The sequence below is a fragment of the Nannospalax galili genome, unplaced genomic scaffold (genome assembly GCF_000622305.1).
Source record: "Nannospalax galili isolate Female #2095 unplaced genomic scaffold, S.galili_v1.0 scaffold572, whole genome shotgun sequence".
Taxonomy (NCBI): Eukaryota; Metazoa; Chordata; class Mammalia; order Rodentia; family Spalacidae; genus Nannospalax; species Nannospalax galili.
The window spans coordinates 1,133,556-1,146,123 of record NW_008331829.1 but is presented as its reverse complement, the minus strand read 5'-3'; the positions used below and the strand labels follow the sequence as shown (position 1 = coordinate 1,146,123).

At 37.9% G+C, this 12,568-nt stretch overlaps 1 protein-coding gene and 1 pseudogene across 5 annotated transcripts in view; one reads left to right on the top strand and one right to left on the bottom strand.

Annotated features, from left to right (window-relative positions):
* Positions 1–12,568, bottom strand: part of Naaladl2 (N-acetylated alpha-linked acidic dipeptidase like 2) — a 1,296,606-nt gene that overhangs the window by 1,144,317 nt on the left and 139,721 nt on the right. The window lies entirely within an intron of this gene.
* LOC103728960 lies at positions 390–1,204 on the top strand (annotated as a pseudogene).

Below are 12,568 nucleotides of genomic sequence, written 5' to 3'. Positions count from 1 at the left end.
GCAGAAAAATCGCCTAGCATATAGGAAACCTTGAATTTGCTTCCAAGCACATAATAGATTACACATAAAATAAAAATAAATAAATAAATAAATAAATAAATAAATAAAAATTGAGAATCCTGAATCTCCCCTGTAAAATAAAAGTAAAAATTAGTACTGTTCATTTCTTCAATCATTCTAGACAAATAAATTCCATTGAAAACACAGAACTTCTGTGTGTGTGTGTGTGTGAGAGAGAGAGAGAGAGAGAGAGAGAGAGAGAGAGAATGAGAATAACACCTTAAAATACTGGGGTAGATTAGTAAATATTTTCTGTACACTGAGGAAAATGATCCTTAAAATCTATTCCACAATTAGGATAACACTTGACACCTCAATTATTTAAAAATATGTTAAGGAACGGGGCATTTTGCTCGTCTCTCAGAAGGAATGGAAACCAGAAACGGGATGCTTGTACCCAAGACTGGCAGGATTTCATGTAGCACTTCTCCCAGATTGTCAGAGCACTGACGGAGAATGAGCTGGAATGAACAGAAGACATGGGAGATGCAGCTGCCGGACTGGAGGAGGTCCTGGAGTACCGTGCCATAGGTGCATTTGGCTGTGCATTCCGGGAGCTTGTGGCGCCAAGAACTGGACGCTGGTAGTCTCCAGTGAGGCCTGCCTGTGGGCTGGTGTGGAGCTGCCCCACGCTTTCTTCCTCTGTCTGATGATTTCATGGAGTCTTCTCTCACTCGCAGAGGGCAGATCTGCTTGTATTAGAAGCCAGGCTTGGGTTTGGATGCCATCAATGATGCTCTGCCTCTCGAAGTCTCTGTCTACCTCCTGCTCACTTCTCCTTCCGGGAGCCGCCTGGACCTAAAGGAACTCTCCCTGCAGACGTCCTATCCGCCGAGACCTAGCAGGCCCTGCACCTCATCGCAGCACCTCAGGGGCATGTGGATCTCGGCAGATACACTGAAAAGAGGTACAAATCTACTGTCAAGCACAAGACAACTTTCTGCTCCTGGCTGCCCTGTACGCAGTGGTCATTGATGGGGAGAAGGAGCATGCCAAGGCCATGAAGATCCTGCTGGAGATGGACAAGTTCTTTCAGATCCAAGATGAATACCTTGACCTCTTTGGGGCCCCCAGCGTGAAAAAGGTTAGCAGTGACACCCAGGACAACAAATACAGCTGGCTGGTGGTTCTGCATCTGCAATGAACCACTCAATAGAGGAGAAATACATAAGCATTTTATGCACATTTCTGATTATTAAGGATACAAATTCCACTTCTATCTTTAAAATATTTTTCAATAATCCTGGCATGGTGGCACATGTCTTTAATCCCAGCACTGGAGAGGCAGAGGTAGGTGGATCTGTGAGAACTCAAGGCCAGCCTCTCTACATAAGGAGTTCCAGGTCAGGTGAGGCTGTAGGAAGACCCTGTATCAAAAAGACTATAAATAGATGATAGATAGATAGATAGATAGATAGATAGATAGATAGATAGAAAGATAGATAGATGAAAGATAGATAGATAGATAGATAGATAGATAGATAGATAGATAGATAATAGAAGATAGATGATGATAGATAGATGATAGATGATAGATAGATAGATGATGATAGATAGATGATAGATGATAGATAGATAGATGATAGATGATATATAGATGATAGATATATAAATAGATGACTGAGAGATGATAGATATGTAGAGAGATGTATATATATATATTTAATATTATTAAAGCTTTGGCACCACTCGAGTTTTTTTTAAGGTTAGTTTGGTTTTACAAAATGAGAAAGTTACCAAAGAAAATCAAAACAAAACTAGTTTTTCAAAGTTTATGTGTTTTTGCTATTAGTCTTGTTGTGAATGTCACAGATACTAAAACAGTCATTAGAATGCTCAATTTATCATCACTAAATCAAAGCAATTCTTAGCTATAAAAATCTAAGACTATTCCATGGATATTAACTACATACATAAAAATATCAACCAAAAAGTCTTTCTAAAGATAATATATGATTAAGTGTCCTTATGTAAAATATATTAATGTGAATATCAGTAAATAATAGTGCTTCAAATAAACCACTTAGTTTCAGATCATTGGACATTTTGGTTAGTAACCAGTAGAAGCAATTAAATATTACCCAAATGTTTACTGAGTGACAAAAATACAAGTCACTTTCAAAGGCAGATAAGAATCATGACCTCACCTATTTGAACTTTTAGTGCAGCTAGCTGTTAACTACTCTAAATGTAAGAGCTTAGGCTGGTCACATGTCATTAGCTCTCTACAGGATAGAATGGATTTGTATCTGATTTTCAAAATGGAGAAACAATCATTAAATGAAATGTCTACAAGACTTAGAAAACCAGTATTAATTTCATCATTCTAAGTTGCATTCTTCTTACTGTTCTTCTGATATGTATAAACTTACAAGAATTATTGCTATTACCACTGATAAGGAAATAACATATGATCTCTATAATTTATCATTGCAAAATTTGTAAACATTAAAAACATTTTCAAACACCTTTAAATTAAGTGTTTTCTGAAGAATATTTCAAACTAGACTTGGCAAAATATTAATGTGGCTGAATTTTATTCTAATTTTCATTGTTAGTTTGTGCTAACCATAATGCTAACACAAGTTCATAAATCAAAATGTAATCCAGTTTTCCATGTTAATGTAGTGGGATGAATTTTAAGAAGTCTTATTATAAAATAACTTAGTTTTATTTATATGAAGGACATGGACTCGTTTTCCATAAAGATTTCTTAATTTTAAAAGTATCATTTTAGGTCCCCAAATCTCAAAATATTCTCTATTCATGGTGCCTTTACTAATTTCTCCATAAAATGCCAGACCAAAAATAATACAAAATCCACTTATTAAATGCTTGGGTTTAAATGACTTGAGTATTTGTGTCATTTGAAGCATGTATACATACACTGACAGTTCACACAATATTCAATGAATGGATGTGCTTCCTATACACAATTTTAAGAACTTGCAACATCTATGCATCTTTATTGTGATATCTGGGGTGACTTGGTATGCATCTTGGTACCTGTGGTCTTTGACACAGCGAGTCTTTGGACTCATTAATGCTCTGGGAACTTCATATAATGTCTGGCACACAGTGGTGACAATATTTGTCAAATGAAATACAACAGTAGGAATTCAGGAGGAAGGGGATCCATGGTGACTTAAGGAAAATGGCCATCTGCTGATGGGGCACTTCGCAACACAGAGCAGGGATAGCAGTGGTAGAGAATTCGGGCTCTTTCACTTTTTAGACACATGATTGTGCCTCTCATAATTCTACAGTGTGGGAATGACAGTATCTGCTTTATAGGACTCAAGAGAGAATTAAATCAAAATACCCAGCGTGGAGCACTGTGTATCATAAGTACTTGGCAAATGTAATTTTTGCTACTACTTTGCAATTCTATGTTTTATTTCACAGATGAGAAAATATTCAACTCTAACAAAAGCGGGTAGAAATAATATATAACCTGGAATTATTAGCAAGACAAGGATATAATTATATTTAAAATATTTTATTTATTAATTTTATTTTATGTGTCTGAGTGTACTGTCTGCATGTATGTAAGTGCACCCCTGTCATACAATGCCCATGGAGATCAGAAGAGGGCACTAAGATTCCCTGGAACTGGAGTTAGGATGGATGATAGCTGCCATGTGGGTGCTGGGAATCGAACACGGGTTCTCTGCAAGAGCAGCCAGTGCTCTTAACCACTGAGCCATCTCTCCAGCAAGATAAGAAAGTCCGGTTACTACACTTGGAAAACACATTCACACATCAGGCTCTTTGTGGCCAGACTCAAAAAGTTACTGTTTCTGAGATTTTTCCTCTGCCAAAAGTAAGACAAATTCAGATCCCTTCATTTCATGGCTTGCAATTAAAGATCAAAAGTGTCTCTTATTTCCAGTCATATTCCTAGTTACAGCCACAGCCTAGCGCCCCTGCTGCAGAGGGGGCTGCCAGCACTGCCATTACCAGCTCCCATTTTAAGGGCTTATTACTAAAGCACTCACTCCAGGGAGATGTCTGGCATCCAGGACCTCAGCATGGAAGAGAACATGTTTTACAAAATTTGGCATCAACTTTTCAACTCTGAATACAAAGAGATGGAAAAGCAACAATAAAAAGTAAAAAAAACATGATGCTGGGACTGAAAGGGTTTGAGCTAATCTCAAATGCAATGTACAAATGAAAACCCAGCTCAAAGTACTTAGAAAAATAAGGATTTGAGTTTTAAAGAATTTGCCAAACATCTGCATCCAGACAGCAGAAACAGTGTGACAAGCCTGTCTCTTCCATCAGTAGGAAATGGTATCAATATTATTTAAGCATCTATATGAAATTTTTGCTTCAACCCAGGTCAGTGTGTTGGAAAGGCTAACTTCTAGTTTTAGATACATCTCTGTCCTAATTTTTAAAAATTACACTTAATATCAATTTTATGATCATTTTTGTTACCATGTGGTTATTGTACAACACAGCTTTATTGTATCTTCATAAAGGCACATAATGTGCATCAATCGTGGTGACCATTTGATTGGACCTCAGTAACTCCCTCCTGTCCAGGCTGCGGTCTTTCCTCTTCCCTCACAGCTCCTTCTACATTTATGTACTTTTTACAGATTTCACATATGGGAGAAAGGACGAGGAAAGTCCTTTGGCTTTCTTTACTTAGCATAATGTTCTCTAGTTCTATCCATTTTCTTTCAAAAGTCATAATTTAATCCTTTACCATTGAAATCCCCGTGTGTGTGTGTGTGTGTGTGTGTGTGTGTGTGTTGTGTTGTGCTACTTTCTTTATTCATACATCCACTTATGAAGACCTAGGCTGTTCTCATTGTTTGGTTATGAATTGCTGTGGTAAACATAGATGTGCAGGTACCTGCATTATAGGCTGATTTTGTATCCTTTGACTATATACAAAGGAGTGATGTAGATGAGTCACATAGTTTCACCTTTGAGGTTTTTGAGAAACCTATATATAGACTTCCACAGTGGCTGTACTAATTTACAACCTCACCAGCAGCATATGTGATCTTTTCCACACTCCCAGCTTCACCCACTACATCCTCTAGAATGCCTGGTGCTTTTTGTTTTCTTGATGACTATATAGACTGGATGGAGAGAGAAATCTCAATGTAGAAATTCCTTTAATGGCTAATGATGCCATTTTTCATATACTTAATGACTATTATCTTCTTTTTAAAAGTATTCCATTTATTTGCCCACTTATTGATTGGATTAGCTATTCTTTGGGTATTTAAACTTTTGAGTCCTTTATATAATCTGGATGAATAGCTGTTGAAGATTTCCTTCCATTCTATAGGCTGTCTGGTAGCTGTTTCCTTTGCTGTACAGCTTTTTAACTTCATTCAATTCATTTGCCACTTCTGTCATTAATTACTAAGGTACTGGAGTTCTATTCAGAAAACCTTTGCCTATGCCTGCATTCTGAAGTGTCTCCAATAAACTTTTCTCTACCACTTTCAAGTTGCAGGTCTTACTTTAAGGTCTTGATACATGTTGAGTTGACTTTTGCATAGCATTCAGAATGAATGATCTAGGTTCTGCCTTATACACATGAATATCTAGTTTCCCCAGCAGCATTTTAAAACTGGCTGTCTTTTCTCCAATGTGGGACTAAGAAATAAACCCACAGCCATCTGAATTGGGACACTGTATATTTTTGTTGTTGTGGTTGTCATTGTTATATTCACTAAGTAGTTAATACCTATTTAATTTCTTGAAATCCTTGATTTCGATTTCGATTTTACTAAAAATGGCTGTTAACATTTAAGTTTCTTGACAATATGAGAGGATGTTAATGAAGCCACTGTGCTTTTCTAACAGTGTTATAACCAAAATAACAGGAAAATTAGGCTGTGATATAGAAGGGCAGAGAAGGAGTGTGTGGCTAAAAGTTACATGCAGCCACCAGGGTGCTTTATGCTTTTGTTTAAGAATATGGGATGGGAGGGAAGGAGGGAAGGAAATGTATCACATTTTAGCTGCAACACTGCAAAAATATCTGTCTTGATACATCTCAGTGGACTAACTAATTTTAATCCTGAATTCACTGGCTCATATAGACCATAAGACAGGAAGTAACTGCTTTAATTAAAATGCCATTTTTTTTCTAAATGCTGCTGTTCTATCATAAACAAAATTTTATTTATGTCTGGACTAATTTATTAAGCTCAGTGATTGAAAACCAAAACCATCAAGAGCCCACAAGTAGAAATCATGGCAATTTGCAGACTCTAAAGCTTTGATTCTTTACCCATATATTCTTGCCATAATATAGCTTTGCTGAATTTATGAGACTCTTTATTCAATCTTCTCTCTGACTTATATAGCAATTTGCTAAAAGTGGACAAGAATTAATGAAATAAATTTTGAATTGGGTCATGAAAGCACAGGATTGTGGGGCAGATCTGACCTTTGGAACTCATTTTGGGAAATGGCCACTGTCTAAACTACATCATTGAGTACCAGAAAGGAAAAAAAATCTCTTCAGATGAGCAGGTCTGGGTTTAATGTGGACAATAATTTCTTCTACATGTCTAAACTACTGTCTTCCTCATATGAATGAAGATGCTTTGAGATTCTTCTAACCTCAGAGAAGATGCAGAATTGCACCTGTAGTCTTTTTCAGAGGTCAGGATCATATATCATAACTCCCATTTTAGATTTTGTATATTAAAACTAGATCATACTTAAAGGATGTTAACATGTTTCATAAATTGATTTATAAAAATATTTTTATTGAGCTTTTTAAATTTCATACATTTCCCACTCAAACCCAGACCCCCCTCCCCACCCATGACTCTCCCTCTCCACCCCCTATTGAACCCTATGAACTCTGCCATACATACTGAGTCCTATTATTCAAGTGTTTGTGCCCAAATATCCTCAGTATAAATGCATCCAGTGGAGTCTAGTCAGGCCATCCAGTGGTTGTATGTAAGTCATACTCTCCCTCACGCAGCAGCAATCAGACTCAAATAGTTCTCAATCTAGTACTGGTGGAACATAGCGGAATGAGGGGTAGAGAGAAGACTAATGCATCTCTCAACTCTCACCAGTGAGGCTTCCATTTACACCAGAGTGTGATGCACACAGAAGGCCACAGCTGGCCAAGTTTTGGAGAACAAGAAACTGTACAGTGGGACTCTTATATGGGGCCTCCCCCACCCATGGCTCAGGGATCATTGTGGAAGAGGAGATGGAAAGACTGTAAGAGCCAGGGCTGGTTCATAAAAAAATCTATTTTTAAAAGAAGAGAGAATTGCATTCATACAGTTTATAAGTTATATTTGGTAAATCGGTCATTAATGCTTGTACCTAATCAATTATTATTAGTCTATCCAAAACAAAGAAGCTTTGTTCTGTTTCTTTTCACCCTTCAGTGAAAAACATGTCTAATTGTTATCTACCATGGAAAGAAAAATATCCTTGGTACGTCATTATAATATCAGGTTGACAAAATTAAAATTCTTCTTCAAAGCAAAGGAAATTATTATGAGACTGAAGGGATCACCTACAGAATGTGAAAAACATGTCAACTATATATCATATGGGTGGGGGATTAATATCTAGAATATATAAAGAACTGAAAAACATTAGATACCACAATACTAAATCAGGCAATCAATAAATGAGCTAATGAATTGTCTAGAGAGTTTTTAGAAGAAAGGAAAAAAAAAAAAAAAAAAAAAAAAAAAAAAAAAAAACCAGCTGAGGCCGGATAGACGGCCCTGTGGTTAAGAGCACTGGCTGCTCTTGCACAAGCCCCAGTTCAGTTCCTAGCACCCACTTTGCAGCTAAAAGCTGTCCAAAACTATAGATCTAGGGGTTCCTACACGCTCTTCTGGCCTCTGTGGGACACTGCATGCACATGGTACATTTACATACATGCAACAAAAAGCTAATACACATAAAATAAAAATAATAAAAATATGTGTAAAAAGAAAAATAGCTAATAAATGAAAAAGTACTTAGTAACAGTAATCATGGAAATGCAAATAAAAACTGCTTGAGATCTCCTTGACCCCAGTTAGAAAACAACTGCTGGTGAGGATGAAGGGAAAGACCAAACCTGCATTGCTGGTAGGAATTTAAATCAGTTCAACATCTATGAAAATCAGTAGCAAAATCCAGAAAGAATATTTTCTTAAGTGGAATAAGCCAGAATGGAAAACATATACTCAAATATTATATGCTGCCATTCACATGAGGATACATGTCTCACCAGAGAAGCTTCCCCCTGCAGCAGACTCACAGTCTGATCATTGTGCAGAGCACAAGAGACCAGAGAGCTCGGCTTGCTGAATAGACACCCATATTATACCTCTGTCTTCCAGGTTCAAGGATCATTGTGAAAGGGGCAGAAAGATTATATTTTTAAAATCTTAATTGAATTGATCAAATAAATGTTCAAAAATGTTCTTAGTTACTAAGATTTGGACAACATATGATGAATCAGATTTACACATTCTTCAAACTGCCAAGGATAGCTCACAGCCTAGCAGCCTTTCCCTAGGACTTGCTACTTCAAAGCAGGATGTATAACTTCTTGTCTCTGCATTCCTTGGTCCTAACAGAATATATCACATCTAAAAATACATGAAATAACTCAAAATTCAAAATTGTGCTGTTTTAGTCTCTTGCTTTCCTGGACATTGAGAACGTCTATGCTTCACACTGAGTACCAAACTCTATCAGATACTTATATGCAAATATGTATAGCTAAACACAAACACTTTACATGGGTTTCACTGAAGTTTTAACTGTCTGTACAAGCAATTGGTAATACCAAGATAAGCATGCTACAGTTCTTGATAGAAATGCTTCTACGTGGGGGTACATATTATTCTAAAATCTCTAGAATTCCCTCTTGCACCCCAGGAGCACCTGGCCCCTTCTGTGTCTCTGGTTTGTGGGAAATTCTGAATCAGTGGTGGTCATGAGAGCTTGCTGTCAGAGTTCATACTCAGCCAGTGCATCCTCAAGAGAGAGCTTCCTGATTTGTTTTGTGCAGAAATACCCACCCACTTTATTTCAAGTTTCTTTGAGTGAATAGTCCCACATCAACACTGAAAAAAATCTAATTTTACATCTAAAATGCCAAAAAATGTGCTCTGTTCTTCCTACTTAAAGTATGAAATATGAAGTATGACAATTACAAAGTACAATGTTTAAAAAGCCATCAATCCAGCTTCAACCTCACTTTCAAATGCCTACATTTATGCATGCTTCATTTCTTCCATGTAAAGATTTGTAGAAATTACTTAGTAAGGAACAGTGTTCAAGTTCAGATCATTTTACATTCAGCATTTGACTAATTATGCTTTTAAGAGAACAGGTCTTCCCAAACATTCTCAGCATCCAGGACTGGGCTATGTATGCTGTGGACACATTGTAAATACTCTGAAACTGACGTCTGGGTGTAGGTAAAAATCAGCTACTTCTTCTATAGAAGACTTTCCTTCTATTCATATAGCTTACATTATTAAGCAATTATTTAATTCTATCATAAATACTTGTATTTATGATAGACTAAATAACTGCTTTCAGGTTAACCTTCTACAGACCATTTCGAGTTTACTGGATAAGACATTTTAGTTCCATTTATTCTAGATCCTTCTAATATAGTACAGAGCCATAATTTGATTTAATAAAATAGGCTATGGATTTTTTACCAAATTATTTAGAAATTTTTAAGTGATTTCTCATATTAGGTTTTAGACATTTTGAGTCCAAAATGTACATTTAAATCTCTATACTACTCATTAGAAAAGATGTACAGACTGCCAACAGGCACATAAAAACAATACTCAAAATCACTAATCATCAGAGAAATACAAATAAAAGTCACAGTGAGGCATTTTATTCCCCATTTAGACAGTCTATCATCAGGAAAGACTAAAGACAAACAATTCTGGTGAGGGGAAACTGTAGAGGAAATGGAAATATTGCACAGCACTGTTGAGTGGAAAGCAAATTAGTGTAGCCAGTATGGAAGTATGATGAAGGTTCCTCAATTAATTAAAGCTAGAACTACCATCTGACCAGGCAAGCCCAGCTTGGGCATAGCCAAAGATACAAAATTAGCATGTTGCAGGGATGTCTGCACTACATGGTCATTGCATCAGTACTCCGAGTGGACAAAAATATGGAAGCAGCCTAAAAGCTCACCAGCGAATGGACCCGTAAGAAAATGCAAACACACACAATACAATGCAATTCAGTCATGGAAAGCAAGCCCTTGTCATTTACAGAAATGTGGGTGGTGTTGGGCATCAGTGCATGAAGGGACAGGTGTCAGTGGACCTGGACCTCAATCATCAGAGGGATCAATCTAAGAAAGCAGTTTTCATGCATCTCTAGTAGAATTATAGTTACCAGCTGGGAAGGACAGGGGCAGGAGAGGAGAGGGTGGTCAGCTTAGATAGAAGAAAGAAATTCCCATGCACTGTTCACAGCAGGGAAACTATAGGTATCAACCATGTACTATGCATTCCAAAAAGCTGGAGAAAGGATTATAAATGTTTTTGCCCTGAATAAATGGTATTAGATGGGTCTAATCTGATTTCAGAATTTTGCAGTTCATGCATGTATTTGGATAGCACATGTAACATGTCTCATTAATATGTACAATTTTATGGTTATGCATCAGCTACAATAAATTTATTTAAAATTTTTAAAATAATTATTCTTATTTTTACTTGATGTGTACATGTGTATGTGTTCCTGTGTGTGTGTGCCACATGTGTACAGATGTCTGTGGAGGTAGAAGAGGTCATCAGACACCCTGGAGCTGGGTTACAGGAGGTTATAAGCCACTGACAGGGTGCTGGGAACTGAGCAGTATATGTTCTTAACTGCTAAGCCAGTCCTCTAATCTAGAGTCTAATTTGAAAAGGGGTACAAAGAACTTTGACACTGATCCTTAGATGCCATTGTCAGTAAGAGAGAGACATAAAGGCAGACACACAAAGGAAAAAAAATAAAAACAAAGGTGGGGCAGGAGATCCCTAGATGAAGAGAAATAGGGGAGAGCATGGTACCGCTCAAGACAGGTCATAGGATAGAGAGGAGAGAGAAGAATAAAACCCAGTCATGCTCAGTGCAGTATAATATATTTACCCCACGTAGACGGTCATTTTCCTGTGTAAGCCATTCCTAGACAATGTTTCTATAACAAAAGGAAACTAATCTTTATGAGGAGAAAGAAGCTTTAAATTTTTTATTATATTTATTTGGTGTGTTTGTGTGTGTTGTACATATGTGAGCTCACATGCAATGTTTGTGCGTAGTGTGTGTGTGTGTGTCTGTGTGTAGACTGGAGGAAAACTTGTGGGAGTACATTTTCTCCTATCGCCTTGTTGATCTCAAGGATGGAACTCAGGTCACCAGACTAAGCGGCAAGAACCTTTATCCATTTAGCCAGCCCACTGAACTGAAAAAAAGAGAGTTTTTATATATTAGAAAGAGAACCAAGGCCTGAAGAGATGGCTCAGTTGGCAGAGCACTTCCTTGGCAAGCATGGGGACCCAAATTCAGTCCCTGGAACCCACAGAGAAAAGCTGGGCATGAGCCCTGTGCTTGTAACCTCAACACTAGAGAGGTGGACATAGGTGGATCAGGGGGTCATTGGCAGGTCAGCCTAATAAGGTCAGTTCCAAGGTGGTGAGAGACAGTGACGCAAAAGGAGGGCCTGCTGGAGAGATGGCTCAGCGGTTCAGAGCACTTGCTGCTCTTGCGGAGGACCTGAGTTCAGGTCTGAGCACCTACATCAGGTGGCTAACAACTGCTTGTAAACCAGCTCCAGGAATCCAATACCTTCTTCTGGTCTCCGTGGGCAACCCCACTACATGCACACACACCCTTACACAAACATATGCACATATACATAAATAAAAGTAAAACAAATTATTTTTAAAAAGAAACAAAACAAGGTTGATAATTCATGAGGAATGAGGAATGATGTCAGAGATTGTCTTCTGACCCCCCCAAGCATGCGCACACACATGCACATGCACCTGAACACATGGACACCACACACACAGACACACACATGAATGCAAACCCAGAAAAGGACTGCCCACATCCTCTCCACATGCTGGTTGTCTCTATTAGGTGATGTTAAGTGTGGCATGTGAGGCCTCACACCCTCTCAAAGGGAGGGGCCCCTGAGTCAGGAAGAAAACCTGCTTCTCCTGATCGTTTAGAAACTGCCACACATCTTTCTGCACCCGAGGTTTTCTGCTGAGGGTTCAGTTTGAAATGCCACTTTGGACAGCTCTGAGAAGTGAATGGTTTTTCTCCCTCAATGCCTTCTGTTTACAAAATGGATTATGAACGTGAAGTAATGTGGCAAAGAGGCAAAATGCAGGAGATTTACAAGAAGAGCACCTTGGAGAGAGGGCATTTCTCACCTGCTCCTTAGGAGGGTACAGAAAACATGATCTGCTTTGCTCAGGTATCTGCCATTGAGAACTGATTATTTTCCTGCATCCCT